Below are 14,770 nucleotides of genomic sequence, written 5' to 3'. Positions count from 1 at the left end.
TGTGTGTTAACTTTTGATTAGTATTTAATTTAGTTAATTTAGCACTAATTCCTCCTAATTAAAAACACACACACACGTTACACACACTCACACACACTTACACGTTTTTACACACACTAAAACACACAACACATCTACACATTCATGTTTTCAGATTTTTAAAGATAGGAAACCAAGGGTTCTCCATCTAAGAAGCAGCCGCCCCCTTCCCCTTTATTTTCCAGCCAGTTTCGTCAATTTTATTTCAAGATAATCGAGCCACCATCGTTCCGGATTAACCTCGCTTCTTTCTCCGCTTCGGTATCGCCGTTTCGATAAAGTTTATCATCAAAAGGCACGTATAATCTCTCTTTTTTGCGTCGATCATGTCATAGTATGTGTTGCGTTGTTTTTATGCGTAAAATCCATGTATAATGTGTAGTAGTTTGAGCAGGAAATTTATCGATGCGTATTGAAATAGTTTTTAGATCTAAAATCCCGTTTTTCACTGTATTTTGAGTTACTGCGATTTTTCAATCGAGAATCTGAGATAGCTTTCAACACAAAAAATGTAAAGCTTTTTGATACCTTCGATTTGATATAAGATTCGAAATTTTTGGATAAAAATTGAGTGAGTTATGGCGTTTTTCGTGGGACTGCTCAAACTGTGTTTTCAGAAAATTATGATATTGATGCGTTCTTGAAGTTTATTGTTGCAGGCTTCGTTGGGGATCGACGGGCGATCGTTGTTGCATCTAGGTATGATTATTATGATGTTGGGTTGGTATTTTGTATGTCGTTTAGTGTCGATAGGTACTCGAGCACCTTAGTAGTCGTAGGAATCGAGTTGGTGTCAATTACCACGTTTTGAATTGTATGTGCCATAGTGTGAACATCGTTGCTTTGGATGTTGTACAAAATTGGTTTGATGTTATAGCATGCTAGGATCGGTCTCGGGGTATCGATTCATTGTCCGTGCATTCGAGTCTAGAAAGTTAAGCAAAACATGTACAAAAATTTTCGTAAGTTCGCGTTCACAGTAGGTACACGGACCCATACACGGACCCTGACACGGGGTCCGTGCCTTTGTTTCTTTCACGATGTCATCCATGCGAGCCTACACGGACCCCTAGATGGACCCTAGCATGGGGTCCGTGTCCTCACTTCTTCCCAATTTTCACTTTTGCGCACCTACACGGACCCTCACCCGGACCTCAGCACGGGGTCCGTGCCTTCCCTTTTCTTTACGAGTCATTCCACCGCACCCACACGGACCCGGAGCCGGACCTAGGCACGGGGTCCGTGTAATTGAGTTTTGGGGAATATTATGGTATGCTTTGAGGTTTGATGTCTTGGTTTAGTGCAATGTTTAACAATGTCGAGTCACGGGAATTTTAGAACGTCCTAAGGAAATGTATGAACTCGTGGGTAAGCTTGACTGTTACGTTTAAGTTACACCCGTTAAGCTTATGAATTCACGTTAGTATGTTGCAGCAATAACCCCGGTCGAAGTCCAACGAATCCCTCAACGCCAAGTAAGTATGTTGACGTGCAAGAAAATATTTTAAGTTTTTGAGGTATGCTAAATGTCTTGTGACCAAATTGAATGGGTTTGGAAATCGGTGAACGTGGCCGAGGACCTCTCCACCCCGTTAAATTATGAACGGGTTAGATCGTGGTTGGAAAGCGTTAAATTATGAATGGGGACCAACCAGCCCGTTAAATTATGAACGGGGATCTCATGTATGTGGCAGTGGATACGTCCCTGTCAGGCCAGTACTGTGGTTTGTCTGATCAGGCGTTTATTATGTACGAGTCACTTGCTTTGAAACATCCTCTACGCAAAATGAAGTCATGTATGTTTAAGTATGAACAAGTACGCAAGCATGTTTATGTAAGATTTTAAGTTATGGCACGTCTATGTATGTATGCAAGTTCAAGCTCATTTCAAATCCAAGCTTCAAGTATGTATGTTCTATTTTAAAGTTGCATGCGATTTTATTATGTATTACTTGTTATTCTCAGTTTATACGTGTTGAGTCTTTAGACTCACTAGACTTGATCGATGCAGGTGAGGATGTCTAGGAGGAGACAGGAGGTGGGGACCAAGGAGCAGGCTTGGACTGAGCGGGAGGCTACACCCGAGGACCGCCCACGTTATTTTAAGATTTTAAGCATGAAAATATTAATACTCTGATTTTACGTTTTGATACGAGATGTTTTGAGCAAGTTTTTCTTTTAGCAAAATTTTTATTGGTGAATGGATGATGTAGTGACGACCGTATTGATTTTATTTTCTTATTTAAGAAAATTTTTAATTTTTCCGCTAATTTTAAGTAGTAAAAAGTACAGTACGTCACAGTTGGTATCAGAGCGGTGTTCTTGTAAAGGGTTATGCCTTCTGCCAGTTGCAAGAAGCTCACGAAGTCACACCTCAAGTCTGTAAGTTTTAAAGTTTCAAATTCATGCTATGTAGTAAGCATTAAGTTCTGATTTCAGCATGTGCATATTTTCAAGTTGTAGTACGTGCATATGATGTCATTTATATCATGTCCATGCTTATTGGGTTTACGTGTTGGGTAAATTATTGGAACAGTATGCCTCCTAGACGTGTGGTTGACCGTGAAGCAAGGGACGAGGATAGAGAAGCTCGGGAGGAGAGGAGAGACGCTCCTCCACCTCCACCCCCACGTCCAGATATGCAGGCACAGATGCTTGCAGGTATGACGCAGTTCTTTGCGCAGTTTTCGGGGAACCAGGCTGCAGCGAATGCAGGGGCAAGGCCCAGACCAGAGGTGGTGTATGAGAGGTTCCAGAGGATGAATCCTAAGGAGTTTTCGGGATCTACTGACCCGATGGTGGCAGAGGGATGGATTAAGTCCATCGAAGTGATTTTTGACTACATGGAGCTGCAGGATGCAGACCGAGTCCGTTGTGCCATATTCCTTTTAGCAGGCGATGCCAGACGTTGGTGGGACAGTGCGTCAGTGGAAATTAATTTGCCGACTCTGTCTTGGACTGGATTCAAGGAAGCGTTCTTCGCCAAGTACTTCACTGAGGAAGTACGCTCCCGCCTGACCAGGGAATTTATGACACTGAGGCAGGGGGATAGCAGCGTGGCAGACTTTGTGAGAAAGTTTGAGAGGGGGTGTCATTTCGTACCCCTGATAGCTAATAATGCCCAGAGTAAGCTGAGGCATTTTATGGATGGTTTGAGGCCGATCTTGCGCCGTGATGTGAGGGTAGCTGGCCCTACTACATATGCAATTGCCGTTTCTAGGGCTTTGGCGGCAGAACAAGACCAGCGGGACATTGAGGCAGACAGGCAGGGAAAAAGCTCCTATCAGGCTCCACCGCAGCAGCAACAGCATCAGAGGCCTCAGTTCAAGAAACCTTACCAGGGACAACCGGGAAAGAAACCCTATCAGGGACCGCCGAAAGGCAAGGGTCCTATCCAGCAGCAAGGGGCGCTTCAGAGGCCCGTTAATTTCCTAGTGTGTCAGAAATGCAATCGCCAGCATCCGGTCAGTGCTTATGGGGATCCGGGAAATGTTTTAAATGTGGAGCTACGGACCACATGTTGAAAGAGTGCCCACACTGGAAGCAGCCAACCCAAGGGAGAGTATTCGCCATGCATGCCCAAGAGGCGAATCCAGACGCTATCCATTTGACTGGTAATTTATTTAATTCAGTACAGTATTGATTTCTTTGCCTTGCATGTTTACATTTAATTGGGAATACTAGTGTTTTAGTTGGAATTGTGGGTGTCTTTTGTTTTATGAGGTTTATGGTAGAATTTTTGGGATATAAGTTAGTTTGTTGTGCTAACGCATCTCAGGGAATATTTTCATAAAGAGATTAGCCACAACGGCACTGATAGATTTAGGAGCCACTCACTCTTTTATCTCGGAGACTTTTGCTAATCATCTGGACATTAAGTCCATTGGCCTAGACATGAATTTTTTGGTGACAGTCCCATCCGGGGAAGAGCTGTTAGCAACCAGCGTGATCAGAGATATCGATCTGGAATTGCAGGGCCATCTAGTGTATGCAGATTTGATTCTACTGCCGATGCCAGAGTTCGACATTATTTTGGGAATGGACTGGCTGACAAAGAACAAGGTTCTGATTGACTTCCAAAAAAGATCAGTATTGGTTAGGCCGCTGGGCATGGAACAATTCATATTTGAGCCAGCCAGATTGAGAAGTTTCCCTCGCATGATTTCGTGCATGCAAGCGAGGAGGCTGATTTCCAAGGGGTGTCAGGCCTTCTTGGCCAGTATTATTTCAGCACCTGATGTGCCCACTCCATCTTTATCCGACGTGCCAGTGGTCAGTGAATTCCCAGACGTCTTTCCTGATGACGTCACAGGTCTTCCACCAAAGAAAGAGGTGGAGTTTGCAATCGATCTTATGTCAGGCACTGTGCCAATCTCTAAGGCACCGTACCGATTAGCTCCAGCTGAAATGTTAGAACTCAAGCAGCAGATTCAGGAGCTTCTCGATGAGGAATTTATCTGCCCTAGTTGCTCGCCTTGGGGCGCACCAGTGCTTTATGTAAAGAAGAAGGATGGGAGTATGAGGCTGTGCATCGATTACCGAGAATTGAACAAGATAACGATAAAGAATAAGTACCCACTTCCTAGAATCGAGGACTTGTTTGATCAGTTGCAGGGAGCTACAGTGTTCTCTAAGATAGATCTTCGATCAGGGTATCACCAGTTGAAGGTTAAGGATGCAGACGTTCACAAGACGTCCTTCAGAACTAGGTATGGGCATTACGAGTTCTTAGTGATGCCGTTTGGACTGACGAATGCTCCAGCAATTTTCATGGACCTCATGAACCGAGTATTTCAGCCTTACCTTGATCAGTTCGTCATAGTATTCATTGACGATATTCTCATTTACTCGAAGAGCCATGAGGAGCATAGCCAGCATTTGAGGACAGTGTTGCAGGTTTTGCAGAGTCGCAAGTTGTTTGCGAAGTTCAGTAAGTGCGAATTTTGGTTGGAGAAAGTAGCATTTTTGGGGCATATAGTGTCTAGAAGTGGTATTGAAGTGGATCCAGCAAAGGTAGCAGCCGTTAAGGAATGGGTTGAGCCAAAGAATGCATCAGAGATCCGCAGTTTTCTGGGTTTAGCCGGTTACTACCGTAAGTTCATTCGGGGATTTTCATCCATAGCAGTGCCACTCACTTCACTAACCAAGAAGAATGCTAAATTCGTGTGGAGTGATGAATGTCAGAAGAGCTTTGATACTTTCAAGCAAGCTCTTATTTCGGCGCCAGTGCTAGCCATGCCGACAGGGCAGGGTGAATTTGTGCTTTATACCGATGCATCTAAGCTCGGATTAGGCGCAGTGTTGATGCAGCAAGGTCGGGTTATAGCTTATGCTTTCAGGCAGTTGAAAGTGCATGAGAAGAACTATCCGACGCATGATCTTGAATTAGCCGCAGTCGTCTTTGCGTTGAAGATTTGGAGACACTACTTGTATGGCGAGAAGTGTTAGATTTTCACTGATCACAAAAGTCTGAAATATTTCTTCACGCAGAAGGAGCTGAACATGAGGCAGAGACGGTGGTTGGAACTGGTGAAAGACTATGATTGCGAGATTAGCTACCATCCGGGAAAAGCCAATGTTGTGGCAGATGCCTTGAGCAGGAAAGTTGCAGTCATAGCTCAGTTATCAGTGCAGAGATCTCTTCAGTCTGAGATTCAGAGGATTGGTTTGGAAGTTTACCATAAGGGCAAAGCACCAAGGCTGTCTAATCCGACAGTCCAGTCTTCTCTGCTAGATTGTATCCGAACAGGCCAGTCTTCAGATGAGCAGTTGCAGAAATGGAGACTGAAGGATGAAGCCAAGGGGAGTCTACTGTACACAGTGTCAGATGGTATTTTGAGATACAGAGGTAGAATGTGGGTGCCTAGTGTTGATTCGATCAGACAGGATATTTTGACGGAGACACATGCATCTCCGTATTCTATTCACCCAGGATGTACCAAAATGTACAAAGACTTGCAGATTCTGTATTGGTGGCCGGGGATGAAGAGAGACATCCGCAGATTCGTATCAGAATGTCTTACTTGTCAGCAAGGGAAAGCTGAACATCAGAGGCCAGCGGGGATGCTTAAGCCACTCCCAATCCCAGAGTGGAAATGGGAGAACATCACGATGGACTTTTTCGTTGGATTGCCTAGATCAGTCAGAGGCTTTAATGCCATTTGGGTTATTGTGGATCGACTCACGAAGTCAGCGCACTTTTTGCTAGTGAAGACGACTTTCTCCATGACGCAGTACGCGGAGCTTTATATCAGGGAGATAGTCCGTTTACATGGGTTCCCAGTTTCGATTGTGTCCGACAGGGACCCGAGGTTTACGTCGTCCTTCTGGAAGAGCTTACATGCAGCCATGGGGACAAAGTTGCTGTTCAGTACAGCTTTTCACCCGCAGACAGATGGCCAGTCTGAGCGAGTGATTCAGATTTTAGAGGATTTGCTGAGAGCCTGTATGATTGATTTTCAGGGGACTTGGGAGTCTAAGATACCTCTAGTGGAGTTTACCTACAACAACAGTTTCCAATCATCTATAGGTATGGCTCCTTACGAGGCTTTGTATGGAAGAAAGTGCAGGTCACCAGTTCATTGGGATGAAGTTGGTGAGAGAGCAGATCTTGGTCCAGAGATAGTTCAGCAAACTGCAGATCTGGTGGTCAAGATTCGTGACAGAATGAAGACTTCCCAAAGCCGTCAGAAGAGCTATACTGATAAGAGGAGGAGATATCTCGAGTTTGCCGTTGGTGATCACGTATTCGTTAAGATAGCACCTATGAAGGGTGTAATGAGATTTGGGAAGAGAAGCAAGCTGAGTCCGAGATTAATTGGACCGTTCGAGATTCTGGACAGAGTTGGGACAGTAGCTTACCGTGTAGCCCTTCCGCCGAATCTGGCCGGGGTACACAATGTGTTCCACGTCTCTATGCTGAGGAAATATCTAGCCAATCCTTCGCATATTCTGAGCTATGATCCGTTACAGCTTGCTCCAGACCTGTCGTATGAGAAGCGACCGATTCAAATCCTAGACAGACAGGAGCGCAGACTCCGGAACAAAGTGACTAAGCTAGTCAAAGTCCAGTGGCTTAACCAATCGGTGGAAGAGGCCACTTGGGAGTCAGAAGCGGACATGAGGATTCGCTACCCGGAGTTGTTTGGTAAGATTTAATTTCGAGGACGAAATTTATATAAGTGGGGGAGGAACTGTAGTGCCCAAATTCAGTACGCGTATAACCAATGCATTTGTTTAATTATTAAATCGTTTAATTAATTTTAAATGAGTTTTAGCCATGCATAATTTATGAAAATACATTATTTTAAATTATTCATGTTTATGTGATGCACGTTAAAATATTTTACGAGTTTCATGTTTCAGGCGATTATCCGAGGCAGGATTGAGGAAAAGACCCGGTGATGATTTTTGGCAATTTCAAAAGATGGTATTTTATTTTAAGTCAAGGATGAGGCGTTTCAAATAATTTATTTAGTTTTAGCAATTTAAAGCCTTATTTATGTATTTAGTAATTTAAGAGTTTGGAACTTTTAAAATTAGTGTGTAAGCATTTTAAATGGGGAGTTTGATTAAATTAGTGTGTGTTAACTTTTGATTAGTATTTAATTTAGTTAATTTAGCACTAATTTCTCCTAATTAAAAACACACACACACGTTACACACACTCACACACACTTACACATTTTTACACACACTAAAACACACAACACATCTACACATTCATGTTTTCAGATTTTTAAAGATAGGAAACCAAGGGTTCTCCATCTAAGAAGCAGCCGCCACCTTCCCCTTTATTTTCCAGCAAGTTTTCGGCAACTTTATTTCAGGATAATCGAGCCACCATCGTTCCGGATCAACCTCGCTTCTTTCTCCGCTTCGGTATCGCCGTTTCGGTAAAGTTTATCATCAAAAGGCACGTATAATCTCTCTTTTCTGCGTCGATCATGTCATAGTATGTGTTGCGTTGTTTTTATGCATAAAATCCATGTATGATGTGTAGTAGTAGTTTGAGCGGGATATTTATCGATGCGTATTGAAATAGTTTTTAGATCTAAATCCCGTTTTTCACTGTATTTTGAGTTACTGTGATTTTTCAGTCGAGAATCTGAGATAGCTTTCAACACAAAAAATGTAGAACTTTTTGATACCTTCGATTTGATATAAGATTCGAAATTTTTGGATAAAAATTGAGTGAGTTATGGCGTTATTCGTGGGACTGCTCAAACTGCGTTTTCAGAAAATTATGATATTGATGCGTTCTTGAAGTTTATTTGTTGCAGGCTTCGTTGGGGATCGACGGGCGATCGTTGTTTCGTCTAGGTATGATTATTATGATGTTGGGTTGATATTTTGTATGTTGTTTAGTGTTGATAGGTACTCGAGCACCTTAGTAGTCGTAGGAATCGAGTTGGTGTCAATTACCACGTTTTTGAATTGTATGTGCCATAGTGTGAACATCGTTGCTTTGGATGTTGTACAAAATTGGTTTGATGTTATAGCATGCTAGGATGGGTCTCGAGGTGTCGATTCATAGTCCGTGCAATCGAGTCTCGAAATTTAAGCAAAACATGTACAAAAATTTTCGTAAGTTCGCGTTCACAGTAGGTACACGGACCCTTACACGGACCCTGACACGGGGTCCGTGCCTTTGTTTCTTTCACGGTGTCATCCTTGCGAGCCTACACGGACCCCTAGACGGACCCTAGCACGGGGTCCGTGTCCTCACTTCTTCCCAAGTTTCACTTTTGCGCACCTACACGGACCCTCACCCGGACCTCAGCACGGGGTCCGTGCCTTTCCTTTTCTTCACGAGTCATTCCACCTCACCCACACGGACCCGAAGCCGGACCTAGGCACGGGGTCCGTGTACTTGAGTTTTGGGGAATATTATGGTATGCTTTGAGGTTTGATGTCTTGGTTTAGTGCAATGTTTAACAATGTCGAGTCACGGGAATTTTAGAACGTCCTAAGGAAATGTATGAACTCGTGGGTAAGCTTGACTGTTACGTTTAAGTTACACCCGTTAAGCTTATGAATTCACGTTAGTATGTTGCAGCAATGACCCCGGTCGAAGTCCAACGAATCCCTCAACGCCAAGTAAGTATGTTGACGTGCAAGAAAATATTTTAAGTTTTTGAGGTATGCTAAATGTCTTGTGACCAAATTGAATGGGTTTGAAAGTCGGTGAACGTAGCCGAGGACCTCTCCACCCCGTTAAATTATGAACGGGTTAGATCGTGGTTGGAAAGCGTTAAATTATGAACGGAGACCAACCAGCCCGTTAAATTATGAACGGGGATCTCATGTATGTGGCAGTGGATACGTCCCTGTCAGGCCAGTACTGTGGTTTGTCTGATCAGGCGTTTATTATGTATGGGTCACTTGCTTTGAAACATCCTCTACGCAAAATGAAGTCATGTATGTTTAATTATGAACAAGTACGCAAGCATGTTGATGTAAGATTTTAAGTTATGGCACGTCTATGTATGTATGCAAGTTCAAGCTCATTTCAAATCCAAGCTTCAAGTATGTATGTTCTATTTTAAAGTTGCATGCGATTTTATTATGTATTACTTGCTATTCTCAGTTTATACGTGTTGAGTCTTTAGAGTCACTAGACTTGATCGATGCAGGTGAGGATGTCTAGGAGGAGACAGGAGTTGGGGACCAAGGAGCAGGCTTGGACTGAGCGGGAGGCTAGACCCGAGGACCGCCCACGTTATTTTAAGATTTTAAGCATGAAAATATTAATACTCTGATTTTACGTTTTGATACGAGATGTTTTGAGCAAGCTTTTCTTTTAGCAAAATTTTTATTGGTGAATGGATGATGTAGTGACGACCGTATTGATTTTATTTTCGTATTCAAGAAAATTTTTAATTTTTCTGCAAATTTTAAGTAGTAAAAAGTACGGTACATCACAGATTAGGTCATGTGAAGCTTGATTAGGAATCTTTGATTTATGATTTAAGCGTTGTCATCTTTGGGTTGAGTTAGTAGTCGTGGCAGTGCACTGAACATGAGTTTTGTATTTTAAATGTTCATGTTATCAAGTATATGACTTTTTATGTAATTATGAAAAAAATATGTTTCATGCTTGATTTTAAAAAAAAAATTTACGTATATGCATGATTTTATTATGTGATGATTATGGTGATATGTTTGAAGGATGGGAGTTGGTTGTGACTAATACGATTACACGATGACATATAAGGCCAGGGCTCAGTGGAAGAGTAATGTTGTCGCTGACGTCCCCGTCGCTGGGTATCACGGTTACACGTAGATGGTCCATCGACTGAAATGATAATACGAAAGTCACAACTAATGAACGGAATTCAAATAAAAGAAACGAACACTTATATGATGATATGTTGAGATACGCTTTGACTCGTATGCTTTATTATGTTTACGTTTACCCTTTTACGATCATGAAATGTATTTTTATTACAATAGTTTTCATTGTTTCATGTTATGTATATGTGTTATAATGTTACAGGTGTATCGAGTCTTTAGACTCACTAGGTATGAATGATGCAGGTGAACATATCGATGAGGAGACTGGAGATGCCAAAGACTGAGTAGACGGGGCTAGATGTACGTACGCTAAAGCGATGACCTTATTTCTTCAGCACATAACGTTTATGAGATAGGAGTGTATTGGATATTTTCATACCTTGTCTTTTATATTTTTATGGTCCGACATGAGTTAAGGAAATATTTTTAAACGCCGTAATTTTTCAGTATGGAATTTCTCTTATTTTAAAATGTGTGAGTTTCAGCAGTTATTGCATGCATGCTTGTAAATGCTCACTTTCGAGAATTAGTTTTGAAAAAAATAAAATAAAATTTCTAATAGTATTTTAAACTTCAGATGTTTAAAATTATTGTCAGCTAGGTTCTCAGTAAGTCAATAGTGAGGACTGTGCTGAAATAGACTGAATGAAACTGTTTGAACAAAATGACTTATCAAAACTCACTGTGGTTATCAAATGAGAGCAAAGAAAGTAAAATGAAAAGTAAATTGGCACGAATTTATTTTTGGATGTTCAGATAATTCAATACTCCTACATTATCATTTCTTCATCCCAGAAGATCAGCCAATATCTTATTACGTGTGCTTGTTTTTATCGGTTTAGGTCGCATAATTTTTTTTCAAGAAAATACAATAGATGAATTAATTTAGTGACTTAGAGAGCATTAAAATCTTATCAAACTGATCTATTTATAGATTTCATCTGCAACAGTAACATTTTTAATTCATATATCTGTTTTCAAATTCAGACGCCGTTGTTGTCACGTCATCGTCTTTTTTGACATATCCTTATAAAGCGCGTAAATTCTGACATTCTATTTGAGAATCAATGACTGTTGGTAAGGAAAATTTTATATGATATTTCAACTAAACTCTGATTCTTAATCACTAAGTATAATGATATATATTCTTTAGTGAATGTTCGGATTAGATGACTGATCAACTGAAATAAACTATCAGCTATGTTCCATCACTTGTCCTTAGATCAGTCTGCCTATCAATATCTCTCTTACACTATAAGATTAGCTAGGTGGTCAGTTGGACTTCTTTGTAAAAAATTTGCTTGGTAATATCCACTTAAAAGTAGGGTTATAAAGGTAAATTTAATTTTGTTTAATCAGGTTAATTTTTGTAGAAAGATGAAGTTTAATTGTGATAACTATATATAGATATATGATCATAATCTACATGATTTTCTTTTTATAATTTATAACCATGATTATTAAAAAAAATCTGTAACTACCTATTTTATTCTCTTAATATTTTGACAATAATTTTTTGTATTGTTCTGAGAAATATAAATTAATGGATGATAAATAAAGAATCTAGTCTAGAATAAAGACACCAATGTCATTATGTCATGAAATTTTAGTTGGCTAGATAAAATAATAACTCGCAGCTCACTTATATCTCATCTCATATGAAGTTTTTAAGTTTGACACAAAGGTCTCAGCCCGTAGCGATAAACGTAGCAACTCGCAGCAACTTATTTCTTATCTCACACCAATTTTTTGAGTTTGAAACAAGAGCTAGCGAACTTTATTGCTCTACTCCAATAAAAATAAATAAATAAATAGCATGTACAATAACATGAATTCCAGCAATCAATTCCTGCTTGATCAACTTTCCAATTATCCGGGGCTTCGTGCAATTATACCAGCAGACACATGGGCTTTCGGGCAAAATGGATCGTCGGCGCGGGATAAGGATTACCGCCCCGTAATCCCACCTTCAAATTGGCTGTGGCCATGCTCGTCTTCTTCCTTTCTGAGAAGTAGCCTGACGGCGTGACAGATCAAACGGAGACAAACAAGGATCCCGATTATAATCAGTGCTGAAAACACATAAGATTTCAGAGAAGTGGGCTTGCAGCCAAACAGAATTCCCAGACATGCCATTGGTGGATAAATCACTGGGATTGAACAAAAAAATTAAATGGGGTCGTTTTGATTGATCTTGGGTTTCAGAAATGATTTGTGGTGATTGATCAACACCAAGAAATGCATTAAGGCTAAAATTCGTACTTCTTTTGGTATTATATTTAAACTAAATTGGGTGAGCGGATATGTGTGTGTGTGTGTGTGTGTATAATTGATAAAAGTATGGAAAGGTTGAATGATATTGTACTAAAGAGGAGAGATAATTGCTAAAAAAAAAAAAAAGAAAGACACTTTTTTCATGTCTGCTTTGTTTCTTGTGGCAACTTGTGTTTGGGTTGCTCTCTTTGTGGGGAGGTGGACCGCAGCTTGATCGTTTCAGTTTTTTTAATTTGTGTAATTCAAATAATTATAAATCATAAAGTAAAACAAACACAAGCTTTTGATCATATATTCACCAATAATTTAAAAACAATCGAGTTGAATTTGAAATACTTAGTGTCGTTTAGTTTCTCAAAAAAATATTGTTCAAATGTTCTGCGATATGGATTTCGATAAAAATATGTTAAATTTGGATAACTATCTTCGGTAGATCCATGCACTATGATGTCATTAGTAAATATCATGGACAAATATTGAAATTTGAAAATATAATATTAAACTCAGTTTTTTAATAGAAAAATTGACGACCGCTCCATTTAAACAATAAAATTTAAACAAAAATTTATATGAAATTGTATCACATATATAGATCTGTAAATATTATTATTTCATTACAGACATTAATCAATTGAACTCGTCTCACGATATAGATCCACAAGACCGCCACACAAAATACATACTCTAAACACTCATTGGGCTCCTATTTCTCGTTCATCTACCTTTTCTTTTCTTTTTTTATTATTATATTTAATAAATTAATTATTATTATTTATTATATTTTCTTATTAAATATTATTATTTGTTTCATTATAGCTATAAATCGAGGTTCAGTGATCACATGATATGAATCTGATCGGGCGTGGCGTGCTAATGATTTGAAGGAGATTTAAGAAGCGTTATTATCTCAGACTTTCAAGCTTGATGGTGATTAATGATGAAGAATCAAACATACTCAAGCAATTGAAGGAGTTCAAAGAAGAATATAATGAAGAAGTGCCGAGCAACCAAACATGCAAGTGCAAAATGGCTCGAGAGATAGTAGTTGGCGCGCACCTGCACAACAGAATGCGTAGCCGCGCGCACTGGACAGAACCCTTGTGCACACCCGCGTGACCTAGCGCACACCAACGCCGGAAGTGGCGCACCCGCATGCCCTCTGTTGGCTGAAGATAGAACCCCGCGCGAGTTCATGCGCACATGTGCACCGCAATGCAGATTTTATATATGGAAACCCTATATTATGATTTTGGTTGTATTTTTTATATATATACACATTGTAAAACATTATCAACACAATAATTGAAAGAATACAAAAGATTTTTGAATTTTCTCTCAAAGTTTTTCAAAGCTTTGCATTATTTAAACAACAATCAAACTTATCAAATATTTATTCTTTATGACGTTTGTCGATTGTTTTCATACGGATTGTCAAAGACAAGTTCTTTGAAAGTTCATCTGAATCTCTATTGTTTCAGTCGTGAATATTAATTGCTAAGTTTTTATAGCTTAGAGGTGAATATCACAAATCGTTGTTTGTTTCAAAAGATCAGGACAACACATCATTATTTATTTAATCGAATGGAGAGCGTGACTTCGTTTTTGAGTGCGTTTGCTTTTCATGATTGGAGAATCGTATCATATACATATCTCATTGTTGAAAACCAGACTCTAAATTCTGGAGTTTGACAAACTGATCAACCAACTGATACGCACATATATTCAGCAACTGGACTTAACAACTGAAATCAGCAGATCTAATAAATAAAACTGATCAGTTGGAAATCGATCAGTTGATATATTCAGCCGTATGCTTTTAAGCTAACCATCCTTCAACTAAACATGTCTCGGAAAGAACATTCAACCGACAAAGAGACATAGCAGACTGCAACTGAATATGAAACGCCGCACCTCAATCAATACAGCTTAGAACAACGCATTTCGGCTAAAGCAGTTAAGACGTCGCATTACAATAAATGAATCAAACAATGACCAAGGAATAATGAAGTGGCAATTAACGGATACAAAGATTCAAATATATCTCAAGTTACCGTTGGAAGGGAAGCTTATAAATATGACAGAAGAACAGCTGAATAAAAGAAGAAGAAGATCACTCTATTAAAAGCTTGCTGTTACTCTGCCAAAATCTTACCTCACTCTA

The 14,770-nt window shown here is 39.9% G+C and overlaps 1 pseudogene; it reads left to right on the top strand.

Moving 5' to 3' along the window:
- Positions 1-2,702: 2,702 nt before the first annotated feature.
- The window catches only part of LOC142528429 (uncharacterized), a 42,334-nt pseudogene continuing 30,266 nt past the window's right edge, over positions 2,703-14,770 (top strand).

The sequence above is a fragment of the Primulina tabacum genome, chromosome 16 (genome assembly GCF_025594145.1).
Source record: "Primulina tabacum isolate GXHZ01 chromosome 16, ASM2559414v2, whole genome shotgun sequence".
Classification (NCBI taxonomy): domain Eukaryota; kingdom Viridiplantae; phylum Streptophyta; class Magnoliopsida; order Lamiales; family Gesneriaceae; genus Primulina; species Primulina tabacum.
Note: the sequence above shows the minus strand (reverse complement) of the source record. Positions and strands in the feature narration are given on the sequence as shown.